General features: G+C 37.1%; 1 long non-coding RNA gene and 1 pseudogene across 1 annotated transcript; one reads left to right on the top strand and one right to left on the bottom strand.

Moving 5' to 3' along the window:
* The first annotated feature begins 923 nt into the window (after positions 1–923).
* Positions 924–3037, top strand: LOC125350871 (annotated as a pseudogene).
* Positions 3038–3041: 4 nt separating this feature from the next.
* Positions 3042–20500, bottom strand: LOC125350653. Its single transcript, XR_007210788.1, has 4 exons — positions 20489–20500; positions 12280–12286; positions 4533–4536; positions 3042–3114 (listed from the first exon to the last, which is right to left on the bottom strand). It is a non-coding gene; the product is annotated as an uncharacterized LOC125350653 (long non-coding RNA).
* Positions 20501–22146: the final 1646 nt, after the last annotated feature.

The following is a 22146-nucleotide window of genomic DNA, read 5'->3' as shown; positions in this document are numbered from 1 at the left end:
CCCTAATTAAAATAAGAAGATATAAACCACATGAACAGATTAATAACAAACAATGCTAATGAGGAAAAAATTGTCCCCCAACAAAAAATTTCCAGAACCAAGTAGATTCCCTGATGAATTCTTCCAGATCTTTAAAGAATAACTAATTCCAATATTCCTCAAGCCATCCATAAAATAACTCATTCTATAAAGTCAATATTACCTAGTCACAAACTGGATAAAGATAAAACAAAATAAAGAAGATTATAGAAACCAAATTTCAAGTTAGTTTCATGCCAGAGACACAAAGATGGTTCAACATAAGTAAGTCAGTAAATGTGGCACAACACATAAACAGAATCAAGGACAAAAATCCATGATTATCTCAATAGATGTTAGAAGAAAACTTTGACAAAATATGACATTCCTTCATGATAAAAAGCTCTGAAAAACTAAGAATGGAAAGAATCTACCTCAACATATTAAAAGGCTATATGTGATAAGGCTATAGTCAACACTGTACTAAATGGGGAAAAATAGAAACAATTTTCTTGAGTGAGGAAACAAGTTTGTCCATCATCTTCCCTGTTATTTAATGTGATCCTTGTATTTATCTTCTATTTATCAAACAAATGATTAGTACATAGAATATAAAGAGATCTAAAAATTGACTACCAAAAGATAAACAGTATAATTAGTTAATGTGCAAGTTATATGAATAGGTAGCTCTTAAAACAAGTACAAATGATTAATAACTACATGAAATACATTTAACATCCGTAGCTATAAAGGAAATGTAAATCAAAATGACACTGAGATTCTATCTCAACCTAGCTAGAATTGTAGTCATCAAGAAATAAAAACAGACTATGAGTGCTACCTGGCACTGACTATGGACCCTCGGGGTGGGCCTCCCAGGCCTTACTGGGCCACCAAGCTGATTTCCTCCAACTTCTCTACTTAAAAGTCTTCCAAGGAGGCATCCAGAATTGAGAAAAAACAACATAGAAAACTTTGCCAAAGATAAAGAGAGCATTTTTAAATTATGAAACTTATCTCACAGAACCCCTAAGAAGCATGGATTATTTTACTCTCAGGAAAACAGAGAAAATAAATCATGAAGTAACCAATGAAGATCAAGAAAACCCTACGGATACTAGAGAACTAAGCCAAGAAGATATTGAAGATGTTTGGAAATATATTATTCTGCTCTACCTACAAACTATTTTATGTGTGCCAGCTCTAGAAGAACTCATAAATCCAAATCAAATAATTCCTCAATATATAATGTACAACATGGCTAACACAAGTAAGCATGGAGTCATTGTTCTACAAGACAAATCAGATGATCTTCCTCACTAGGTAGTATCTGCCATGAAGTGCCTGGCAAATTGGCCAAGAAGTAATGATACAAGTAGTCCAACTTATGTTGGATTTGAACGAGATGTATTTAGAACAATTGCAGATTATTTTCTAGATCTCCCTGAACCTCTACTTACATTTGAATACTATGAATTATTTGTGAACATTTTGGTTGTTTGTGGCTACATCACAGTTTCAGATAGACCCAGTGGGATACATAAAACCCAAGATGATCCATAGTCTTCAAAAATTCTTCACTTAATCAATATGAGTTCCTTCAAATCAACTGAATGTCTCCTTCTCGGTCTTCTTCACAAAGATAAAAACAAAGAAGAATCAGATTCAACTGAGAAACTACAGATAAATGATCAAGGATTTCAAGAAAAAATGCTAAGAAAATGCAGCTAGTTAATTTAAGAACTAGAAGATCCAATGCTAATGACATAATGGGGAGGAAGCTGCCATAACTTAATAGGCCCTTTAAGTAGTATGCATGTTTTGTCCTCTAACATCAAACCAAGGTGCTCTTCTTTGGAAGGAATTGTAGATTTGCCAGGGAATTCAAGGAGAAAGGTGTCCAATATCTTCCATCACTCTGTTGTGAATGTAGAAGAACAACATAAACAGTTTTTAGATTCAAATCCCAAACAAGAATCCCTATTAAATCATCATTCAGAGCAAAGTATTCCCAAGCTACTCTGTGTTGGTTTTAAGAGAACCTCTACTTTGACAGTTCAAGACCAAGAAGAGTTATATAATGGAAAATGCAATTCCAAACAGCTTTGTAGATCTCACAGTCTGCTTTTAAGAAGTATTACAAGATGGAATAGTTATATCAATATGCCGGTGGCTGAAATTATCATGAAACCAAAGTTCAGACAGTGCAATCCAAGTGACCAGACAGCTCTGGAAAGTGGACTTGCAGAATTTAGCACCACAATCAATAAAAGACTGTGCAAAAGTACAATAGAACTTTCAGGAATGTCTTTACCTCAGCTTCTTCTGTGTTGACTGGCACACAAGGCATGCTGCAACCTCACTTAGAGAGAGTTGCCATCGATGCACTGCAGTTGTTGTCTGTTACTTCGCCTGCCAAATTGGAGGAAGCTTCAGCTCTTAATGCGCATGATATCTTGAATGAGTCAAAATGTTGATATGCCCAGACTGCATGATGCAGTGGGTACAAGATCACTGATGATACATACGTTTCCTCGATGTGTACTACGCTATGCTGAATAAGTGGATCTTGATGAGCTTCTTGCTGCAAGATTAGTTCCTTTCTTAATGGATCATCATCAAGAAATTCTGCAAGTACCCTCTTACTTACAGACTGCAGTGGAGAAACATCTTGACTACTTAAGGAAGAGCTGTGTTAAAACTCCTGGAGAGGTACTGGTTGCTCCATTGCCAACTTACTCTTACTGTAAGCAGATTAGTGCACAGGAGTTTGATGAACAGAAGGTTTCTACCTCTCAAGCTGCAATTGCAGAACTTTTAGAGACTATTATTAAAAGTAAAAGTTTATCTGTAAAGGAGAAAAAAAGAAAATTGAAACAGCTTCAGAAGGAATATCCCTTGATATATCAAAAAAGATTTCCAACCACAGAATGAAGCAGCACTTTTTGGTGACAAACCTACAATCAAGCAACCAATGCTGAATTTAAGGAAACCAAAGTTGCATAGCCTGAGATACTAAAAGAATGAAAATATCTCATGCTGGTGAAACGCTGAGAAATGAAGCCATATCTGAGAATCTAGCTACTTTAGGAAGTCCTAATAAACATGTAGAGAAGGGCCAAAATAGTTTTGTTAATCAATATGAGACTGCTAAGCAGCTCCTGGATCTCAGCTGAGAGGATATAACAAGAAGTAATGATAATATTTTAGACAGAAACACTCCTTTTTTAAAAACAATTATGCAGAAGTTACTGTGATTGTACTAAATTTTTATTTATTTGAATTTTGAAAACTAAGCAGTGATCAAGATTAAGCTGTAATCCTTTTTTTCTTTTTTAAGAAAATTTATCTACATATGTGATTATGGATATTAGCTAAAGAACTAGTTTCTTGTTCCTAAATGTAAGGATATGAAGAATATTTGAAAGTTCATTGAGTTTTCAGTTGCTAAATATTGCACGCCCTTTTATGGTTTTTTTCTACTTTTGATAGATTTATATATTTGGGGGCTGGGTCTTATTGTTTGTTGATTGGGGGGGTTGTTTAGGGGTGTTTTGTTTTTGAGACAGGATCTCACTAGCTGGCCTCAAACCCAAGTTCCTCATGCCTCAGCCTCCTGAATGCTATAATCATAGGCATGTATACCTGACTTTTATATTTAAAACATGAGTTTTTAAAGCATGTTTATATAACTACTTCAGTCACTTATTATATCCATAGATATGTTTGAATTCTTTGATTCATGATCTAGGACAAGATGGAGATACAAAGAAATGTAAGGCAATCAATCGAGTAGTCACTCAAAAGAATATTTAGTAACTGCTTTGTGCCTTGCTCTGTTCCTTTCATGTGAAGACTGTGATGAATGAAACAGAAAAAACAAACAAACATACTTTCTATCTAAGGGAACAAGATACTCACCAAAATCAAAGTGGGAAATCTTTCAGCTGAAAACTGACCTTTCTGATTATGGACAAGTTCTCTAGTGCCTTCCAAGCTGATGCCCATCAGCAGCATCTGAGGCATTTTAAAATAATCTCTATGCCCCATGGCCTGCCTTCTAGCAATTCTGTATTACAAACATAGTATATAGACATAGGTTTGGGGGTTTGGGGTTCTAGGTTTTTTTGAGACTATGTCTCATTATGTAGCCAACGCTGGCCCCAAACTTTCAATTCTTATGTCTCAGCCTCCTAAATGCTGGGATTAAAGTCAGTAGGCATTGGTATTTTTAAAACTTTCTAGGTCATTGCAAAATTCATCTCACATTTCTCAGTGTTAGCACTGGCACAGTCCATGGAGCATTGACTTTATTTTTCACTGGAAGACAATGCCAAGAATAAATGCCTTCTGACATGAGCTCCTTCAGATTTCTGCTTTTGACTTGGTATACAGTTGAAACCATTTTTTTTTTCAAAAATCATGTAAAATCTGTTGGTTAAATGTAAAGGAATACATAATACATGTCATAAACTCAATGTTTAATAACTTAAATTCTCAGTTTAAATGTATACTGTTCTATATACAGAATGACAATGTTCTATTTTGTTACTATATTTTATTAAAAATTTTAATATAAATGATAAATATACCTTTAGCCCAGAAAAAAATGTTTGTACTAAATTAGAATTTGAATTCTAAGGTGCTTGTATGCTAAAACTTTTCTTGTTTAAGGTATATGAAAATGTGATTTATGTATCAAATTAGCATAAAATATTGTGAGTTTTGTAACACTTTAATTTTGCTTATGCATTTATTGACATAGCATATAAAAATATAAAAAGCAGTAAACTTTGGGGAAAAAAGAAACAAAAACAGCAAATACGGTTGTAAATACTGGGGGGAAAAACAAAACCCTATACACTATTGGTGGGAATACAATCTACACAGCCAATATGGAAATCCATATGGAGCTTCCTAAAAAAATAAACAAAAACTCTAGAAATGAAAATAACAGTTGATCTAGCTATATGGAGAAATGTAAGTCAACAATCAAGATATCTTCACATCTAAGTTTATAGAAACACTTTTCAAACAGACAAACTATGGAATCCATCAAACTAGGTATCAATGAACTGATGAAAATATAAGGACATATATTGTATAAATACATGATGAAGTATTATTCCACCATAGGAAGAATAAAATTTTGTCATTTGAGATTTGTTCTGGAAATAATCATGGAAGTAAAATAAACTGGATTGAGAAAGACATATGTCATGTGGTCTCTATCAGAGAATCTAGACCTAAAAAAAATGACATAAATGTAAAATTGAGGATATTTGGATATGGGACCCAGTGGGGGTGGAAAGAGTGAAAGAAGAGACAGAAGGGTTGAATGTGATTTAAAAAAATTTACTTCATTATGTGTGAATGAAAACAGAATGATAAAACTGCTCAAATAGAGGGCAGAGGAGACAAGAAAGAATAATAGAGGGGTGAATCTGACCTAAGTGTATTCTGTGCATGTATGGAACGATAATGAAAGTCCTTTGTACTATTAACATACATGAATGAAAAAAGTAAAAAGAATGAAAGCAACATGGTCACTTAAGTTTGATGTAAGAAATAAATTTAGATAGTTGGTAAAAAGACATAAAACGGCAGAAAAAAGTTTGGGGACAATAAATAAAGTGATGAATACATAAAGTGATGAAAATATACAGTGGTGAACCTAACTTTTAAAATAAGACCATTTGAGTAGAACATATTTGGGATTTTGTTCCCACCTCACACCTTATTGGGATTTTTATTTTTTTGAACTGTATTCACGTTTGCTCAGTGTCACCTAGTCATAAGGCTGTGGCAAACTGGACAGTATAGGGACTGTGGCATGTTGGGGATGGCTGTGCCTTTAAGAGGACAGCCGGCTTTAGCCCGACCCGCCTCCTTCCAGCTTCAACCGGAAGAGAAGTCCCTGCCCTTGGGGGCGAGTACTTGCATGCCATCATGGCAGCAGAGCCCCCAGAGACCCGGCTCTTGGGGAGGCTGTGGTCTCCGCCCATAGAGGAAGTCCCGTGACATCACTTGAGGGACAGCCCATTCAGCCAATCGTTAATATTTAATTAGTCCCTCCTCTTCCTGCCTGCCATTACCGTTATAAAACCTCCCCCTGATTAAAGTTTTTTGAGACTGGTGGAACATTCAGACCGGCTCCCAGGAATCTCTTTCCTGCATCGGCTACGAACACGTGAGGGGGAAGGGGAGGGGGATTTGGGCATCTCTCCTCAGTTTAGCGCTGTCCATAAAGATACGCTTTATTCCTTCTGCAGGCGGGAGGGGTAGAGCCAAGTTTCTTTCATAGTTTGGGATTTGGGCATCTCCCCGGAAGAAACGGGGAGACAGGGTCTTGAGCCCCGACAGTGGCAATGGTAGCAAGTTAGCTTCTTGGAAAAATGGATTCTGAAATTTAGCCCTTATTTGATGAAAGGATTGGAGAGTATTCTCCCTTTAGCTCATCTATCTCCCAAGTTCCCCTTCTCTTTTTCTTTCTTTCTTTTTTCCTTCCTTCCTTCCTCTTTCTTTCTAACACCCTTTTTCCTTTCCTTCCTTCCCTCCTTCCCTTCTTTTCTCCCTTCTTCCCTCCTTCCCTTCCTTTCTCCCTTCTCCTTATTCCCCTCTCCCTTCACTCCTTCTTTTTCCACCCCCACCCCTTTCTCTGCCTTTTATCTTTCCGTATGCATTCTGGTACCATGCTTATTAGGCAGATGATCTTACCACTGAGCCACACTTCTATTCCTGTCTTTTGCTGGTTATCTGTAAGACACAGTCTTGCTTCCTGATGAGCATGCACCAAAGTGTGATACACCTATGTAAGGTTTCCTGTCATAACCAATATAACAGGCACCTGCCACCGCATCAGCTCTCCTTTGAAAAGGAATCCCACAGACTTTTTTTTTTGGTCGTAAATGGCCTCAATCCCAATCTCAGCCCACCTAGTACCTAGGATTACAGGCATGAGGGGCCAGCACCAGGGCTCCTTTTGATTCACATTGTACTCTCCCCTCCTTCTTCCTGTCTCCAGGGCTCCTTCTGCCTTGTTCCAGTCACTCCCATGTGTCTGCCTGGCTCATCCATGCACTTGAAGTTACAACCCCTTAACTGTGAGCTAGAGTGCTAGGATAAAGAATATAAATACACACCTCAAAACAGGGCAGCTGCTACCTTTCTCCAAGGTGTGCAATCATGAGATAGTTTAGTGTTGACAGACTTTCCAGTTTTTCAAGCAAAATTGGAAATTTAATTTTTTCATAAAGTCTTTTTATTTTAAAATTTTAGTAGCCCCCAGGACCCAGTGGCTCATGCCTGTAATCCTAGCTACTCAGGCAGGAAAAAAGGCCAGGGCAGGAAAATCCCTGAGACTCTTACCTCAATTAACCACCAGAAAGCTGGAAGTAGTGCAGTCACTCAAAGGGTTAGAGCTCTAGCCTTGAGCTAAAGAACTCAAGGACAGAACCCAGGCCCAGAGTTCAAGCCACATGACCCACAAAAACAAACAAACAAATGCTAAAAAGTTAGTAGCCAATTCATTTTTCAATGCCCTAACAACCAGGTGACGCTTGTGATCTTCTAGCTTGTGCTTGCCTGGTGCCATTCTTCCCCGAACTGCCAGAAGGACTCTTAAGCAAGCCTATGGCATCTGAGCAGAGCTACTATGGCTCCAGTACCAGAAACCCTGGTCTAGAAGTCAAGTTATGATTTTCCAAGGGCAGATCCTGATGGATTGAATTCAACAGGTATACTCATCAGGCATTCATTATATATGTGGCTCAGATGTAGTGATATGAAGAGTGTAGGGATTCAAATTGGACAAAGCCACATTCTTGCCTTTGAGGAGCAAGCAATCAACATCACCTTTAACACCATTGACAAATGAGTGGTTTGTGTGTTTTATCATAATGGTACTAATTTGGCATTTGCAGCATGAAATATTCTGTGAGTGTCATGCTCAGTTTGGAATCATATACTCCACTGGCATCAAGCTGAATAGATTGTCACTGTGGTACTGCACTAAAAGTGGCATCACTATTTTTTTTCTATGAAAGTCCAGATAGAATATGTACTGTTGGTTGAACCTTCTGTCTTGACTAGTTAATTCTACAATTGGGAAAAACAGTCACAGAATAAATCATATAATTAGGCATGATTGTGTCTCAATAAAACCTCATTTCTGTAAACAGTAGGTTATATTTGATATATAAACATGGTTTGTCTACCCTTTATCTAAGCATGATCTCAGCCTAGCACTATGATTGTGGACAAAGACACTCAAAATTTCTGAACTCACTTCCTTCACCAGTACCTGTGAGTATTCATACCACCACCACCTAAACTAACATGGAGATGATACAAAAATATTAATTATATGATTTACAGAAAATCCCTTTGTAAATGATTTATTGTTAGTATAATTATTTAATAATTAGCACATAAACAATCCACACATCAAAAGCTAATGCTTGACCCCCTAGAAAATTATCATCTTTGTTTTCTAACCTTCCACTCAACTCTTACCCATAAGTCTCTGTTCTGAACTCTTTCTTCACACATGTATACACAAACACACACACAAACACACACATATACACATGCACACCACAAAATATGCACACAGATAATACCATACATGTCCCTAGACCTGTACCCTAGGGCTCTCCTTGTCCATTCATCTCCAGTCAGCTTGTATTTTACATGCTCCCTCTCGCTTGTGCTTTTTAAACTGACCACTTATAGCAGAATAAATACTATTACTGACCCAATTTTCTTTCTAAATAAAATGATTTGTAGATAAATGGCTTGTTCCAAGATGTCCTTGAAACATTTTACAAGTCTAATGATTCAAGTGGAGTGTGTGATTCTTTTTAGAATACATTAGTTCACTTCTGAGAAACTCACTTATAGCCCCAAATGGAAACTCAGCTCCAGCAAACTAGACGCAATATGGTCATGTGAAACTACTTCTATTAGAGTTACCTTGACAGTCTTGGACAGCATACCAAAGCAAGTGCTACTAGGGGAAGTACTGTGATTGCATCTGCCTGCTTCTTGCGGAAATGAACAAATTAAACGCTGTCCCTCAATGGTCACTTCCTGGGGGAAGCTGGCCCTTCTTTTCATTATAAATAGCATTCCTGTGTAAACATATAAAAAACTACTCTGTCTATCCACATTTTAATCTCCATGGGAGAAAAGAAATTGTCTATTGCAGATTTAAGTTCTTGTTTCAGAACCTGACATAGAGCAGAGACCCAGTAGTTGTTCAATGAAAATTTTTAAATAGCTATTAAATTAAAATCTGTTGCCTATCTAAAAGAAAAAAAATAGTGGTTTGTGAATTTGTAATTTCTAAAGCATTATGAGTTAGAAAAACAATTCAAAGAAAACTGGACTTTCTGCAGTTCTCAGAGTATGCAGTACTATGTATAGATCTCATTCTCTGATTCTTAATTTAGAATTTTCTGCATGGAGCTACAGCTTCTCAATTGAGCTGTTCACATTTAACACTAGCTGTCATCTCTCTGTAAGAGAGCTGCTAAATGATTCCTCAAATTGGATAAGGTCCTTCAACCAACATGTCTTTCTAGGGATGTTACTCAAAGATGGTACCAAGCTAAAGTCAAGTGTATACATCTCTTCCCAATTTTATATTCCATTCTTTCTTTTGATATTTGGAGATCTGGTTTGATAGTAGTGTTTATCCCATGATAATGAGGACATGCAAGCAACCAGGCCTTTTCTTGTTGTTAAAACAGCTAATTTTTAAATGTATACTGCAACACTGCTAGCTGTGACCTTTACTTTTTCTTTAAATGGCTTATTAAGTGGCAAATGCCTGACCAAAAAAAAAAGCCTTTAAGACATTGCCAGAAAATTCTAATATGAGAGCTCTAATTCTAAATTAATCTCTTGAGGTCAGGAAGCAGGAAAATAATCTTTCTGCATGCCTTAGTCTATCAACTTTCCCCAGGCAAAATCCACTAGTTATGATTGGCCTTTCATTCCAGATTCATATGTGGCATCCTTCCTTATAGAGGTGGTTATGAAAGTCTCCTGGGCTATTAAGTAGTTAGAAGAAAAGAGTAACAAATCCCAAAGAAATTAATTTACATTCACAACTTGTGTGTTTACTATTTACATTATTTAATATAATAATCTAATAGACACCTGACTATGGACTTAAAAGGTTTGGGGTCATCTGATTTAAAAACATGGTCATGTATCTCAAACAATATGTCAAGAGAATTGTTCTTTTTAGTCAAGAAAAAAATATTTATTTATCTACCCCATAAAGTACCTTGACATTCCATAGGAAGATATTATCTTCATAGTGACTACCAGCTGAATCATGATTTTAAGTAGTTACTTTCTTTCAAGGTCAAAAACAAAAAAAAAAGGCTTTTTTTTTTTTGTTAAAGCTTAGGTCTACTAAAGCTTCTTATCTCATTGAGCAAATGTTGAACAGGTTGGTAAAGTCTCTTTAAAGACAACACTGCTTATTGGTATTCTATAACACTATTCTACACTGTCCTATACATGGTAAGATTTCATTAAATGATGAAGGGAGATTTTTTTTCAATATCTTATCATTGTAACTACAAGCATCCATTAAAATAAAACTCAGACTTTATTTTTACTGTTCCTGCCTTGCTGAAAATCTTATTCCTTCAGACAAGGTATTTTTATTTACCATTATAGATCTTGGCATGGTTAAATATACAAAAGTGAATCCAGGTGCTGGAAGCTCACAACTGTAATCCTAGCTATTTAGGAGATTGAGATCTGGATAATGTTTCAAAGTTAGCTGAACAGAAAAGTCTGGAAAACTTCATCTTCAAAATAACTAGCAAAAATCAGGGATAGAGGTGTAATTCAAGTGGTAGAGCTCCAACAATGAGCAAAACAAGCTGAGTGAGCTTGAAGCCCATACATTCAAACACCTGTTCCAGAAACAAATTAGATTCAGGTTTTGTTGTTTATTTTTGTCAGTACCAAAGTTTGAACTTAAGACTTTATGCTTACTCAGCTCGCTTTGCTAACAGTTGACTCTTCACCCATTTGAGCTATTTCTCCAACCAGACTTTATGCTGGTTAGATTGGAAATGGAGTCTCCCAGATATTTCTGGCCAGGCTGGCTTCAAACCAGGATCCTCAAGGTCTGAGCCTCCTGAGTAGCAAGGACTAAAGGCATGACCAACCAATGATCAACTATATCTAATTCTTTTATTTATTTATTTATTTATTTTGGTCATTTGTGGGTCTTGAACTAGGCCTGGGAACTTTTTTGCTCAAGGCTAGTGTTCCACCCCTTTGAGTCTCAGCTCCACTTCTGTTTTATTTTCCTGGTAATTAATTGGAGATAAGAGTCTCACAGACTTTCCTGCCTGGGATGGCTTTAAACCACAGTCTTCAGAGCTCAGCCTCCTGAGCAGCTAGGATTATAGGTGTGAGCCACCAGAGCCTGGCCATATCTAATTCTTAAGTAACTGCATGCATAAAGAAAAAATCATACTGATGAGGAGTTATGCCCTAGACAGCCTCCCCAAAGAAATAAGGATATAATTAAAATTAAGAAAATAAGTTCTGACCAGGTGTGGAGGCTCATTCCTGAAATCTCAATTGCTTCAGAGGCAAAGACTGAGAGGGTTATGGTTCAAGGCTAGCCAGGGCAAAAACTTTGCAAGACCTCATCAGAACCAATAAAATCAGGATACAATGGTCTGCACTTATCACACCAGTGAATTAAAATTGTCAATAGAGGGAACATGGTTTAAGTTTATCGGGGAATAAATATCAGACACTCCTTTAAAAAAGCAAAAACAAAAGAGGTCTGGAGAATGGTTCAATGGTAGAGCACCTTTCTGACAAGCACAAGACCCAGAGTTCAAACTAGAGTACTCAAAAGAAAACTTGATTCGTCTCACTCATTGAAATTTGTTCCTAGCTACTTCTAAATATTTAGAGAAAGACTGATCAATAGTAACACCAAGGGGCTGGGGATATAGCCTAGTGGCAAGAGTGCCTGCCTCGGATACACGAGGCCCTAGGTTCGATTCCCCAGCACCACATATACAGAAAACGGCCAGAAGTGGCGCTGTGGCTCAAGTGGCAGAGTGCTAGCCTTGAGCGGGAAGAAGCCAGGGACAGTGCTCAGGCCCTGAGTCCAAGGCCCAGGACTGGCCAAAACAAAAAAAAAAAAAATAGTAACACCAAGAAATAATATTAATTGTTCTAAAATTCATATCTTAAAATCTAAAGTTACACAATAAAACTGATACTGTGGGCCTCTAGTATTCCTTAGTTAACTCATCCACAAACAAAAAGAGCAATGGTTTCTTGAAAATGAACAATAAAGGAAACCCATCCATATATGTATCACCCAATTTTAAAGTAATTCTTAAAGAATGCTGTTGACAAAAACTGCAAAGATCCAATAGCCCCCTCAACAAGTGGGCTAAAGACTTAAAAAGAGACTTCTCTGATGAGGAAATGAGAATGGCCAAGAGACATATGAAAAAGTGCTCTACATCACTGGCCATAAAAGAAATGCAAATCAAAACAACATTGAGATTCCATCTCACCCCAGTAAGAATGTCCTATATCAAGAAAACTAACAATAACAAATGTTGGAGGGGATGTGGCCAAAAGGGAACCCTACTTCATTGTTCGTGGGAATGTAAACTGGTTCAGGCACTCTGGAAAGTGGTATGGAGATTCCTCAGAAGGCTAAACATAGAGCTCCCCTATGACCCAGCAGCCCCACTTTTGAGCATCTACCCAAAAGACCACAAACAAGAACACACTGAAGCCACCAGCACAACAATGTTCATCGCAGCACAATTTGTCATAGCTAGAATCTGGAACCAACCCAGATGCCCCTCAGTAGACGAATGGATCAGGAAAATGTGGTACATATACACAATGGAATTTTATGCCTCTATCAGAAAGAATGACATTGCCCCATTTGTAAGGAAATGGAAGGACTTGGAAAAAATTATACTAAGTGAAGTGAGCCAGACCCAAAGAAACATGGACTCTATGTTCTCCCTCATAGGGAATAATTAGCACAGGTTTAGGGTAGTCAAAGCAGAGGATCACAAGAGCCCAATAGCTATACCCTTATGAACACATAAGATGATGCTAAGTGAAATGAACTCCATGTTATGGAAACAACTGTTATATCACTGCTGTAATTACTTTCATCATGCCAAGTGAAACCGTAGCATCTATTATTGATAATCCTCTTGTATCCCATTCCTGTGGTTGTATCTGCACTATCTCTTTATCTTATCTGAGTACATTGGAAACCGTGTATACTGGTATTAGAAATAGGAAACTGAAAGGGAATACCAAAATCGAGAGACACAGGGTAAAAAGACTAATGACTACAAAAGCAATTCTTGCAAAACTCTTTGGTGTAAATCAACTGAACAACTCATGGGGGGGAAGGGAAAGGGGGAAGGGGGAGGGAGGAATGAGGGAAGAGGTGACAAACAGTACAAGAAATGTAACCAATGTCTAACATATAAAAATGTATCCTCTCTGTACATCAGTTTGACAATAAAAATTTTTAAAAAGTAATTATAAAAAAAAAGAATGCTGTTGACAAGGTGGCATGTGGATAGTAATAGAGTTCTTCTGATTAGGATTTAGATTATTCCTTTTATGTGTTTTTACTTTTATTTGTCTCTTTATATTTAAATTAATTTCTTATAGGCAACATAGGTAGGGTTGGGTCTTGCTTTCTAATTGGAATATTTAGAGCATTTACATTTAATGTAATTATTGAATCAAATCAATCATTTATGTGTATTCTTGCCGTTTTTGTTTCTGGTTTTTTTTTGTTTCCTTAATTCCTTTTGGATTATCTTTTATAATTTTTATTAGCTTCTTTTATGGTCCACCATACAATTTCTTCTGGTAAACATTTCATGTAAATTTCAAAAGAATGTACATTCTACAATCGATGAATAGAAAGTCCATAATGTCAACTGTTTCAACCCTTCTTCCTCTCTCTTTCTCTCTCTTTCCCTCCCTCCCTACCTCCCTCCCTCCCTTCCTTTCTTCTTTTTTGATAATGAGGTTTCAACTCAGGGGCTTGCACTTGCTAATCAAGTGCTCTCCAAGTTGAGCAATGCCCTCAAGCCTTGTTGATTTTCATTATTAATTTTTAAGATAAAGTTTCACTTTTTAACTTTGCTGTCTGGAACTACAGTTCTTCTAGTTATGATTCACACATGCCTGGAATGATAAGCACACATCATCATATGGAGATCTTACTGCTTAATATAGAACTTATGAACTTTTGGGCTGGTCTGTCCTCAAACTGCTATTTTCCCAGTCTTCACCTCCCAAGTACTTTGAATTAGAGATGAATTACCACACCAAGCTATGTCAGAGTTTTCAATAAATTCACTTAAATCATTTGGGTCTCTACTTGTCTTTGAAATTACTGATAAAACAGTAAACTCTCCAACTATAATTATAGATTTATTTCATCTCTCCACTCTTAAAACCTGTAGTATCAGTTCCATAGACATTTGTGATGTTTTATGCCTTCTTAATGAGATAATTTTTATGTAGAGTCTCTCCTTTTATCTCTAGATATTCTCCTTATCCTGCAATTAACTTTGTCTGATATTAATATAGCTATCATTTAAAATAAAAAAATACAGGTGCAATATATTTATCTTGTTCATCATTCTTCATTCCTTTTTATAGGAATTTGTGTCAGATACCACTTCTTTTAGTCTGAAAAACTTCCTTCAATAATTTTTGTAGTGTAAGTTTTGGTGAGTATTTTCAACTTTGGTTTATCTCAAAAAGTCTATTTCAGCCTCATTTTTTTTTTTTTTTTTTTTTTTTTTGGCCAGTCCTGGGCCTTGGACTCAGGGCCTGAGCACTGTCCCTGGCTTCTTCTCGCTCAAGGCTAGCACTCTGCCACGTGAGCCACAGCGCCGCTTCTGGCCGTTTTTTCTGTATATGTGGTGCTGGGGAATCGAACCTAGGGCCTCGTGTATCCGAGGCAGGCACTCTTGCCACTAGGCTATATCCCCAGCCCCTCAGCCTCATTTTTGAAAGATATTTTCACAGGGTATAAAATTCCAGATTGACAAAGGTTTCCTTTCAGCTCTAAAAATGCCATTCTAAGCTGACTGCAGAAGCTCAAGACTGTAATTCTAGACACTTGGGAAATAAAGCTCAGGGAATCATAGCTCAAGGGAAGCCTGGGGGGGAAAAATGATATTTTCAGGAGAAAAAAATGAGGGAGAGGGTAACAAGTATAACAAGAGATTTACTCAATACCTTGCATATGTAACTGCAACTCCTCTGTACCTCACCTCAACAATAAAGTTAAATTTTTAAAAAGAATCTATTTTAACTAATGGCTAGGTGCCATTAATAGCATGAGCCTGTTATCCCAGCTACAGGGGAAATACAATGGCTGGGTATATTGATCTGTGCTTACATGTTCAGTCTTCCATTCAATAAGTGTTAGCTGTTGATCCCCTGTTTTACTTAATCAATAATAAAATTCAAAATTATTTTGTTAGATAAACAAATAGAGGGAAATTTTTACAATTTGCAATATTAGAGATTGCAAAGTCAGTATATTTTCATGTGAGGAGAAACTGGTAGAAACTGGTAGTCAAAAGAATGTTTGCTTTCTTCCCTACTTTCTTTCTTTTCCTCCTCATTTTGTAACTTCATTGATCATGCTCCCTGGTGGCTGTTTCCTTCACAAACCAATGTGCATTTCTGAAAAGATAGATATCACCCACTTTTGCTTCTTTTATCCAGTCATCATTCCTCAGTAGAAGTTGCTTATGACTGTACCTGGCACATAGCTGTGGAAGACACGTTTGACTAGTCAATATATGCTTCTCACCTTTCTAAAGATATGCTTTCCCCCAGGAAATTATCAACACTTCATATGCATACATGAAAATTTCAAAATCATCTTTTTGTGGGGAAAAAAACCTCTTTCAGTGACTGTGCGATGTTCTAGGCTTATAGCAAATGTTAATAATGATGAGTGAGTGTGATTTCAGACAACGTGAGTTTTTCTCCAGCAAGAGATTAAGACACTCCACTAACTGCAAAACGGATGTTATCACCTAGTATTTTGATACAATGACTCTGCAACCCCAAAACCTTAGTAATATATTAGGAATTGCCAATTGAATGGATGAACACATTTAACATAAGCCCTTTTGGGAAAGTACTGATATTTTTCTACACTGTCCCCTTTATCTAAGAGCTGTGCACATTAGTCTTCACCCTTTCTCACCCAAGTTCTTTCTCCATTTGAGATATTTGCCTGTGACCAATCACATCAGAACGTACTCCACCCACCACCTTCATGACTATTCCATCTGATCAGGTCTATTTCCAGATAGCAACACAAACTACTCCTTTTTGAGAGTTTCTATGTGTGTATCCATGTGCTAAAGAAACAAATACAAAATACAAAGCAACCATGTTTAGCTCTCTTACAAAAGTCAGAGAAATCATGTCAAATATTTGCATCTCCAATTTTTCTAAGATCACCACTGTGACTGACTAATTTTATAAGTAAATCCAGAGTCTGGATTTAGCATGAAAAATGGGAATTTTCAGCAATCATCTAGGACTGAATAGTACAGGAATTCTCCATTGTATACCAGTCCCTATCACTCATTCCTAGTTTATTCCCAGCTAACTGGATTCATTCAAATGTAAGAGCCTTGATGGTCTGGAGTGGGGGAGGTAGGGCTGGTAATTCAGTACTACAAGACATGTCTAGCATATGCAAGAAGTTTGATTCAATCTACAGCACTCAGATCTACTATTACTAATAATAAATGTAATCACCCTGGATCAAAGATGTCAATTATGACAGGTACTATCAGAAGGCCCAGCAGCATAAATGATGCCACCATTTGCCACTTCTCTAAAAGGAAAGAAAAAGAATATACATTATGTATCATATATGTGTCAAATAATCCCTACTATCAAGAAGTTCACATTCTAGAATGGAAGACAGTCGGGTTAACCAACAGCCTGAAAACAATGACCTAGAGACCAATTTCTTCTCTATAGGTAGTAATTTTCCGGATAGGTACTGGGGTGCCTCTAGGAATACAAAGTAATAAAGTTGGTCAAGAGAATGATCATGTAGCTCAAAATCCCCCAACTATAGGGACAGTCACTACAAGGCAGGAGTAAAGATCACATAAATGAGAGGTAAATACATTGATATGCTAGATGAATAAATGTTAAGCCTTTAGGGTGCTGGAACACTTAATGGCTTGCAATGGTAAGTTATTTTTGTAATTAACTATTATACTAACATTTTAGAGAGGCTTCTAAGTTAGGAACTTGATTATGGTGGTGGTGAAGTAATATAGTGTGCAGATAGAAGACCAAGCTGACTTGGTTACAGGAAACAGACACAAAGCTTCTATTCAGGCAGAAGGGACTGTATGTTCCTTATAAAGAAAAATGAAGATATGGGAAGGGAGAATGGAGGGAAGGAGAGGGAAGCAAGGGAAGACCGAAGAGAAAAAGGAAAAGACAAAGAAAAATATTTTCCTGGCTCAGGACTAAAAAAGGTAGCATATTCTGCATTTTTGCATGAATGTCACGTTACCTTGGTTTTTAGCACCAGCTACAAGCTTGACTTGTAGTAAATCATTAAAAGTGTAATTGAATAAAGAGATAGGAACAAATGATAAAGCTCCCAGATAGGGTACTGAACAGCTCTATGGGCAAAGAATATATAGCACTTCTCTAAATAATTCCTAAAGTCTCACACATTTGAGGAAATTGTATTAGCTGTGACTATTGCCTGGCTATTTACAAAAAACATCCCTTTTACTATTTAAAAAAAAATTAACTGGAGGGTTGGGAATGTGGCATGGTAGTAGAGTACTCGCCTAGCATGCACGAAGCTCTGGGTTTGATTCCTCAGCACCACATAAACAGAAAAGGCCAGAAGTGGTGCTGTGGCTCAAGTGGTAGAGTGCTAGCCTTGAGCAAAAAGAAGCCAGGGACAGTGCTCAGGCCCTGAATCCAAGCCCCAGGACTGGCAAAAAAAAAAAAAAAAAAAAAAAAGTTAACTGGGTGCTGGTGGTTCGTGCCTGTAATACTATCTACCAAGGAAGCTGAAATCTGAGGACTGCAGTTCAAAGTAGTAGCGTGCTAGCCTTAAACAAAAGAGAGCTCAGAGACAGTGCCAAGCTCTGAGTTCAAGCCCCACAACCAGCAACAACAATCAAAGTTATATATACGCATACATATATGTTATCTTAATACACACACAAACATATGATTACTTTTTTGTACCTTCTAAAGAGGTTTTTCAGGCTATCAATCTTTCCTGCTCAGTACTTGATCACTTAAAATATGAACAGTTTTAGAGCACTCTCTCTCTCTGTGTGTCTCTCTCTCTGTCTCTCTCTCTCTCGTCCTATCCTCAAATAGTACAGAGAGGAAAGTCCATGGTATTGTCAAGGGAGAGCAAGAGGACAGAGAAGCTCGTTTTAGCCACATCCTCCTGTTTTGGACCCTGGCCTACTGATGGGGAAAGGCCATTTTTCTCAAGACAAATGCTTTTGCCCAACATTTTTGCAACACTTGTCCAATGCCCACTGCCCTGTGCCCTGAACTCCTTTCCCCTCTTATGATATTGCCAACTTCCCTCTCTGGAGCCAATAACCTGTTTACAAAGCATGGCTTTAGGATCCAAGAAATCCCAAAAGCCAGGGACAGGATTCCTGAGCACAGTCTCTTAGCTTCTCTTGAAATTCTTACGTGCATAATAAGCACCAGTTATTGCCAATGCCCAAGTTTCTCTCAAATCTCAAATCCTCTCTGCTAGGAGGGAGGAGAGATTTGGAACTTTCTGACCACAAAACTTTCCAAAAAGAAAAACCATATTTTCTACTTCTTATATTGCCATCAGTTTGGTCAGCGTGGGCAATTTGTCTTCAGTCCTCTTCCTGAGTAGGCTCATCTATGCAACATGAGATTGGCAGCTGCCTGATCATGAGGGTTGATCCCCTCTAATATTTCCTAACACACTTCCTCCCATGTACTCAATCTGCACGTTATACGTCATTAATCCTCAACCTTTAGCACATATCAGATTAACCTCAAAGTTTGTTAAAATACCAATTGCCACTTTAAATGGTATCTTCTTACCTAGAGTTTTCGATTTTGTATGCTTGAAGTGTTATATAATAAATTCTATTTGTAATAAGTTCCCGGTGATTTTTATATTATTGATTTAGGGACAAGATCTGAGAACCATTGCCCTAATATATCAACTGGAGACTGAAAAATTTATTACAGTATGCCATGTAAAACATCATAAAGATTTCAAATAAGATCTCCAGGAGGCATAGTTTCATACTGCCTGTATAGTATTCAGCTGGGTACTAATCATTATAAGGAAGCCAAACAAAGCTAAAGAAAGAACAACATAAGTTTAGAGACAACTGTCCTTAGTCTTCATATGAATGTCTATTTCTACCAGTGAAGTTGGAAGAACTCATAATTCTCAGGCATCTATTAAAAAAAAAAGTCGTCTTTGTAGTGGGAGATAACCACTAAATATTGCTACGGTCCACCAAACAAAGAACCAAAAGAATAAGCTATTCCTAGAACAAAGTAGAAGAGTATTGGGCTGGGGATATAGCCTAGTGGCAAGAGTGCCTGCCTCGGATACACGAGGCCCTAGGTTCGATTCCCCAGCACCACATATACAGAAAACGGCCAGAAGCGGCGCTGTGGCTCAAGTGACAGAGTGCTAGCCTTGAGCGGGAAGAAGCCAGGGACAGTGCTCAGGCCCTGAGTCCAAGGCCCAGGACTGGCCAAAAAGGAAAAAAAAAAAAAGTAGAAGAGTATTTATAGGAACAGAAACATACGTAGCACCCAGTAGGTAAAATTCATAATGTCAGGGTTCCAGTAAAAAATTAGAAGGGTTATAAAGAAGCAAGAAAATATGACATACAATGAAAATAGTATTTGACTGAATGGATCTAACTCAGAATTGACACACATGAGAATGTAAGGGTACTGAAGTAATTGTCATATATACCATATTAAACTTGGCCAAAATGGTAAGGAAAGCCATAGAAGACCATTTTCAAAATGTACAAGTTGGACTTCTAGAGGTTAAAAATAACTTAAGCACATGAAATGAAAAAGGCATTAGATGGGATTAATGACAGACTTTACATTGCAGAAGTAAAGATTAGTGAATTTGAAGACAGAGCAATTGAAATCACACAAAATAAAACATATAAAAGAAAAATAATTCCATATATACAAGTAAATTGTAGGACAATGTCTTCATAATACATGTGTAATTGAAGTCTCCAAGGGAAAGAAAAGGAAATATTTTATTAATACATGTGTAATTGAAGTCTCCAAGGGAAAGAAAAGGAAATATTTTATTAATATAGCGAAGAATCAAGATAAGGATGACAGATTTCTCCTAGAAAACAATGCTAACCAGAAAACAGCAGCACCGTATCTCTAAAGTAATGAAATTGTCAACCAAGAATTGTAGTAAGCATAAACATCCTTCAGATCTGAAAGTAACATGAAGACTTTCCAGATGTACAAAGATTGAAAGAATTACCAGTGGAAAGACACTACAACAAATGTTAAAGGCAGAAGAAAATGGTATCAGATCTACACGAGAAAGAAGTGCTGAAATGGTAACTACATGACTAAATACATAAGGAAAGGCTCAATAATAGCATGAGGACAGTATGCCATGTGTCTTCAAAATGAAGTAAGAAAAATTTTAGTTAACATAACAAAGCATACTGGTTAGTGAGAGATAGGTAATTATAAAGGCAGCTTTTATACTTAAATTGACTTTTAAGGAGCTTCCCACTTTCTGAATAGAAAACACATCATTAAATATATAAGAATACTGGGTAATAAAAACTGCAGTATAAATGTTGCAAAGTACAACGAAAGAATTGATAATAATTAGTGATTCATTATATCTTCACAAGAAATCTGTGAGATTGGTAATACTATTATTCCTGGTACAGAAGACAAAATTAAAGCACGAGAAGACTTGGCCTAGCATAGTCATCTAAGTAGCACTACTGGAATTATCACCAGAACATCTGTTCATATACTCTGCAGCATATATTTGCCATATTTCAGACACTGGTCTAGGAAATAGGACAATTTTAAAAACTGCACCAGTGCAGAAGGTGTAACACCCAAATAATAGGAACCAAAGGTGACAGAAACCATGAGACAAATCCTTAAAACATCTGTGGAGAAAAACAAGCTACTAAATTTATCATTAAAATGCATGACACTTTCCCACATCAACAAAGAATATAGTATGGTAATAGTAATATTTCCAAAACTCAAAAGTCCAACTTGCAATTTCTTATTATTTGTTTCTGTCTGTGTCTGTTGGGCATACACACACTTGCATAGCCACATCAACAGTACTTCTTACTGTAGTTATTGGACAGGGTTTTGCATTTTTGCTAGACAAGCCTAAACAGCAACTGTTCTACTTATGCTTCCCATAGAGCTGAGATTGCAGAGATAATCCATTATTCCTGGCTTCTGGGTTATGATGAGGCTTCACTAAGTTTTTAGTCAGGCTGACCTAGGACTACAGCCTTCCGGGTAGCTGGGATTACCAAATGTGTGCCACTAAACCTGGCTCTCCTAAACTCCTAATTACATGTGAAGGTGGATATTTTCAGATATGAAAAGTCTCAAGAAAATTTACTCCCACAAATGCTTTCTTAGGAAATCACTGAAAGATGCCCTTAGGCAAAACAAAGAGGTTAAAAAGAAGATATTGGAAAACTGTGTTCCTACACTAGAAATAATAAGGGGAATTAATAAGCCAATTATGAAGAGATCCTAGAAGGGAAGCAGAAAGGTCCTGATCCCTCGAAGATACTGGATGGCAGAGCCAAGATGGCAGTTGTAGCCTAAGCCTCACAAAGCAGCATATAAAATGGTGAATTTTAAGTTCAGAACCAACATCTTCATGTATGGTTGCAATGCCCTTGAGAGATAATGACATCCTATCTGTTTTACAGCACATCTCTGCTAAATTAAGGAGGGGGGGGGAACAAGTAGGAGGTGGACTGT

Source organism: Perognathus longimembris, chromosome 4 (genome assembly GCF_023159225.1).
Source record: "Perognathus longimembris pacificus isolate PPM17 chromosome 4, ASM2315922v1, whole genome shotgun sequence".
Classification (NCBI taxonomy): domain Eukaryota; kingdom Metazoa; phylum Chordata; class Mammalia; order Rodentia; family Heteromyidae; genus Perognathus; species Perognathus longimembris.
This window is presented reverse-complemented; position numbering and strand designations above follow the sequence as displayed.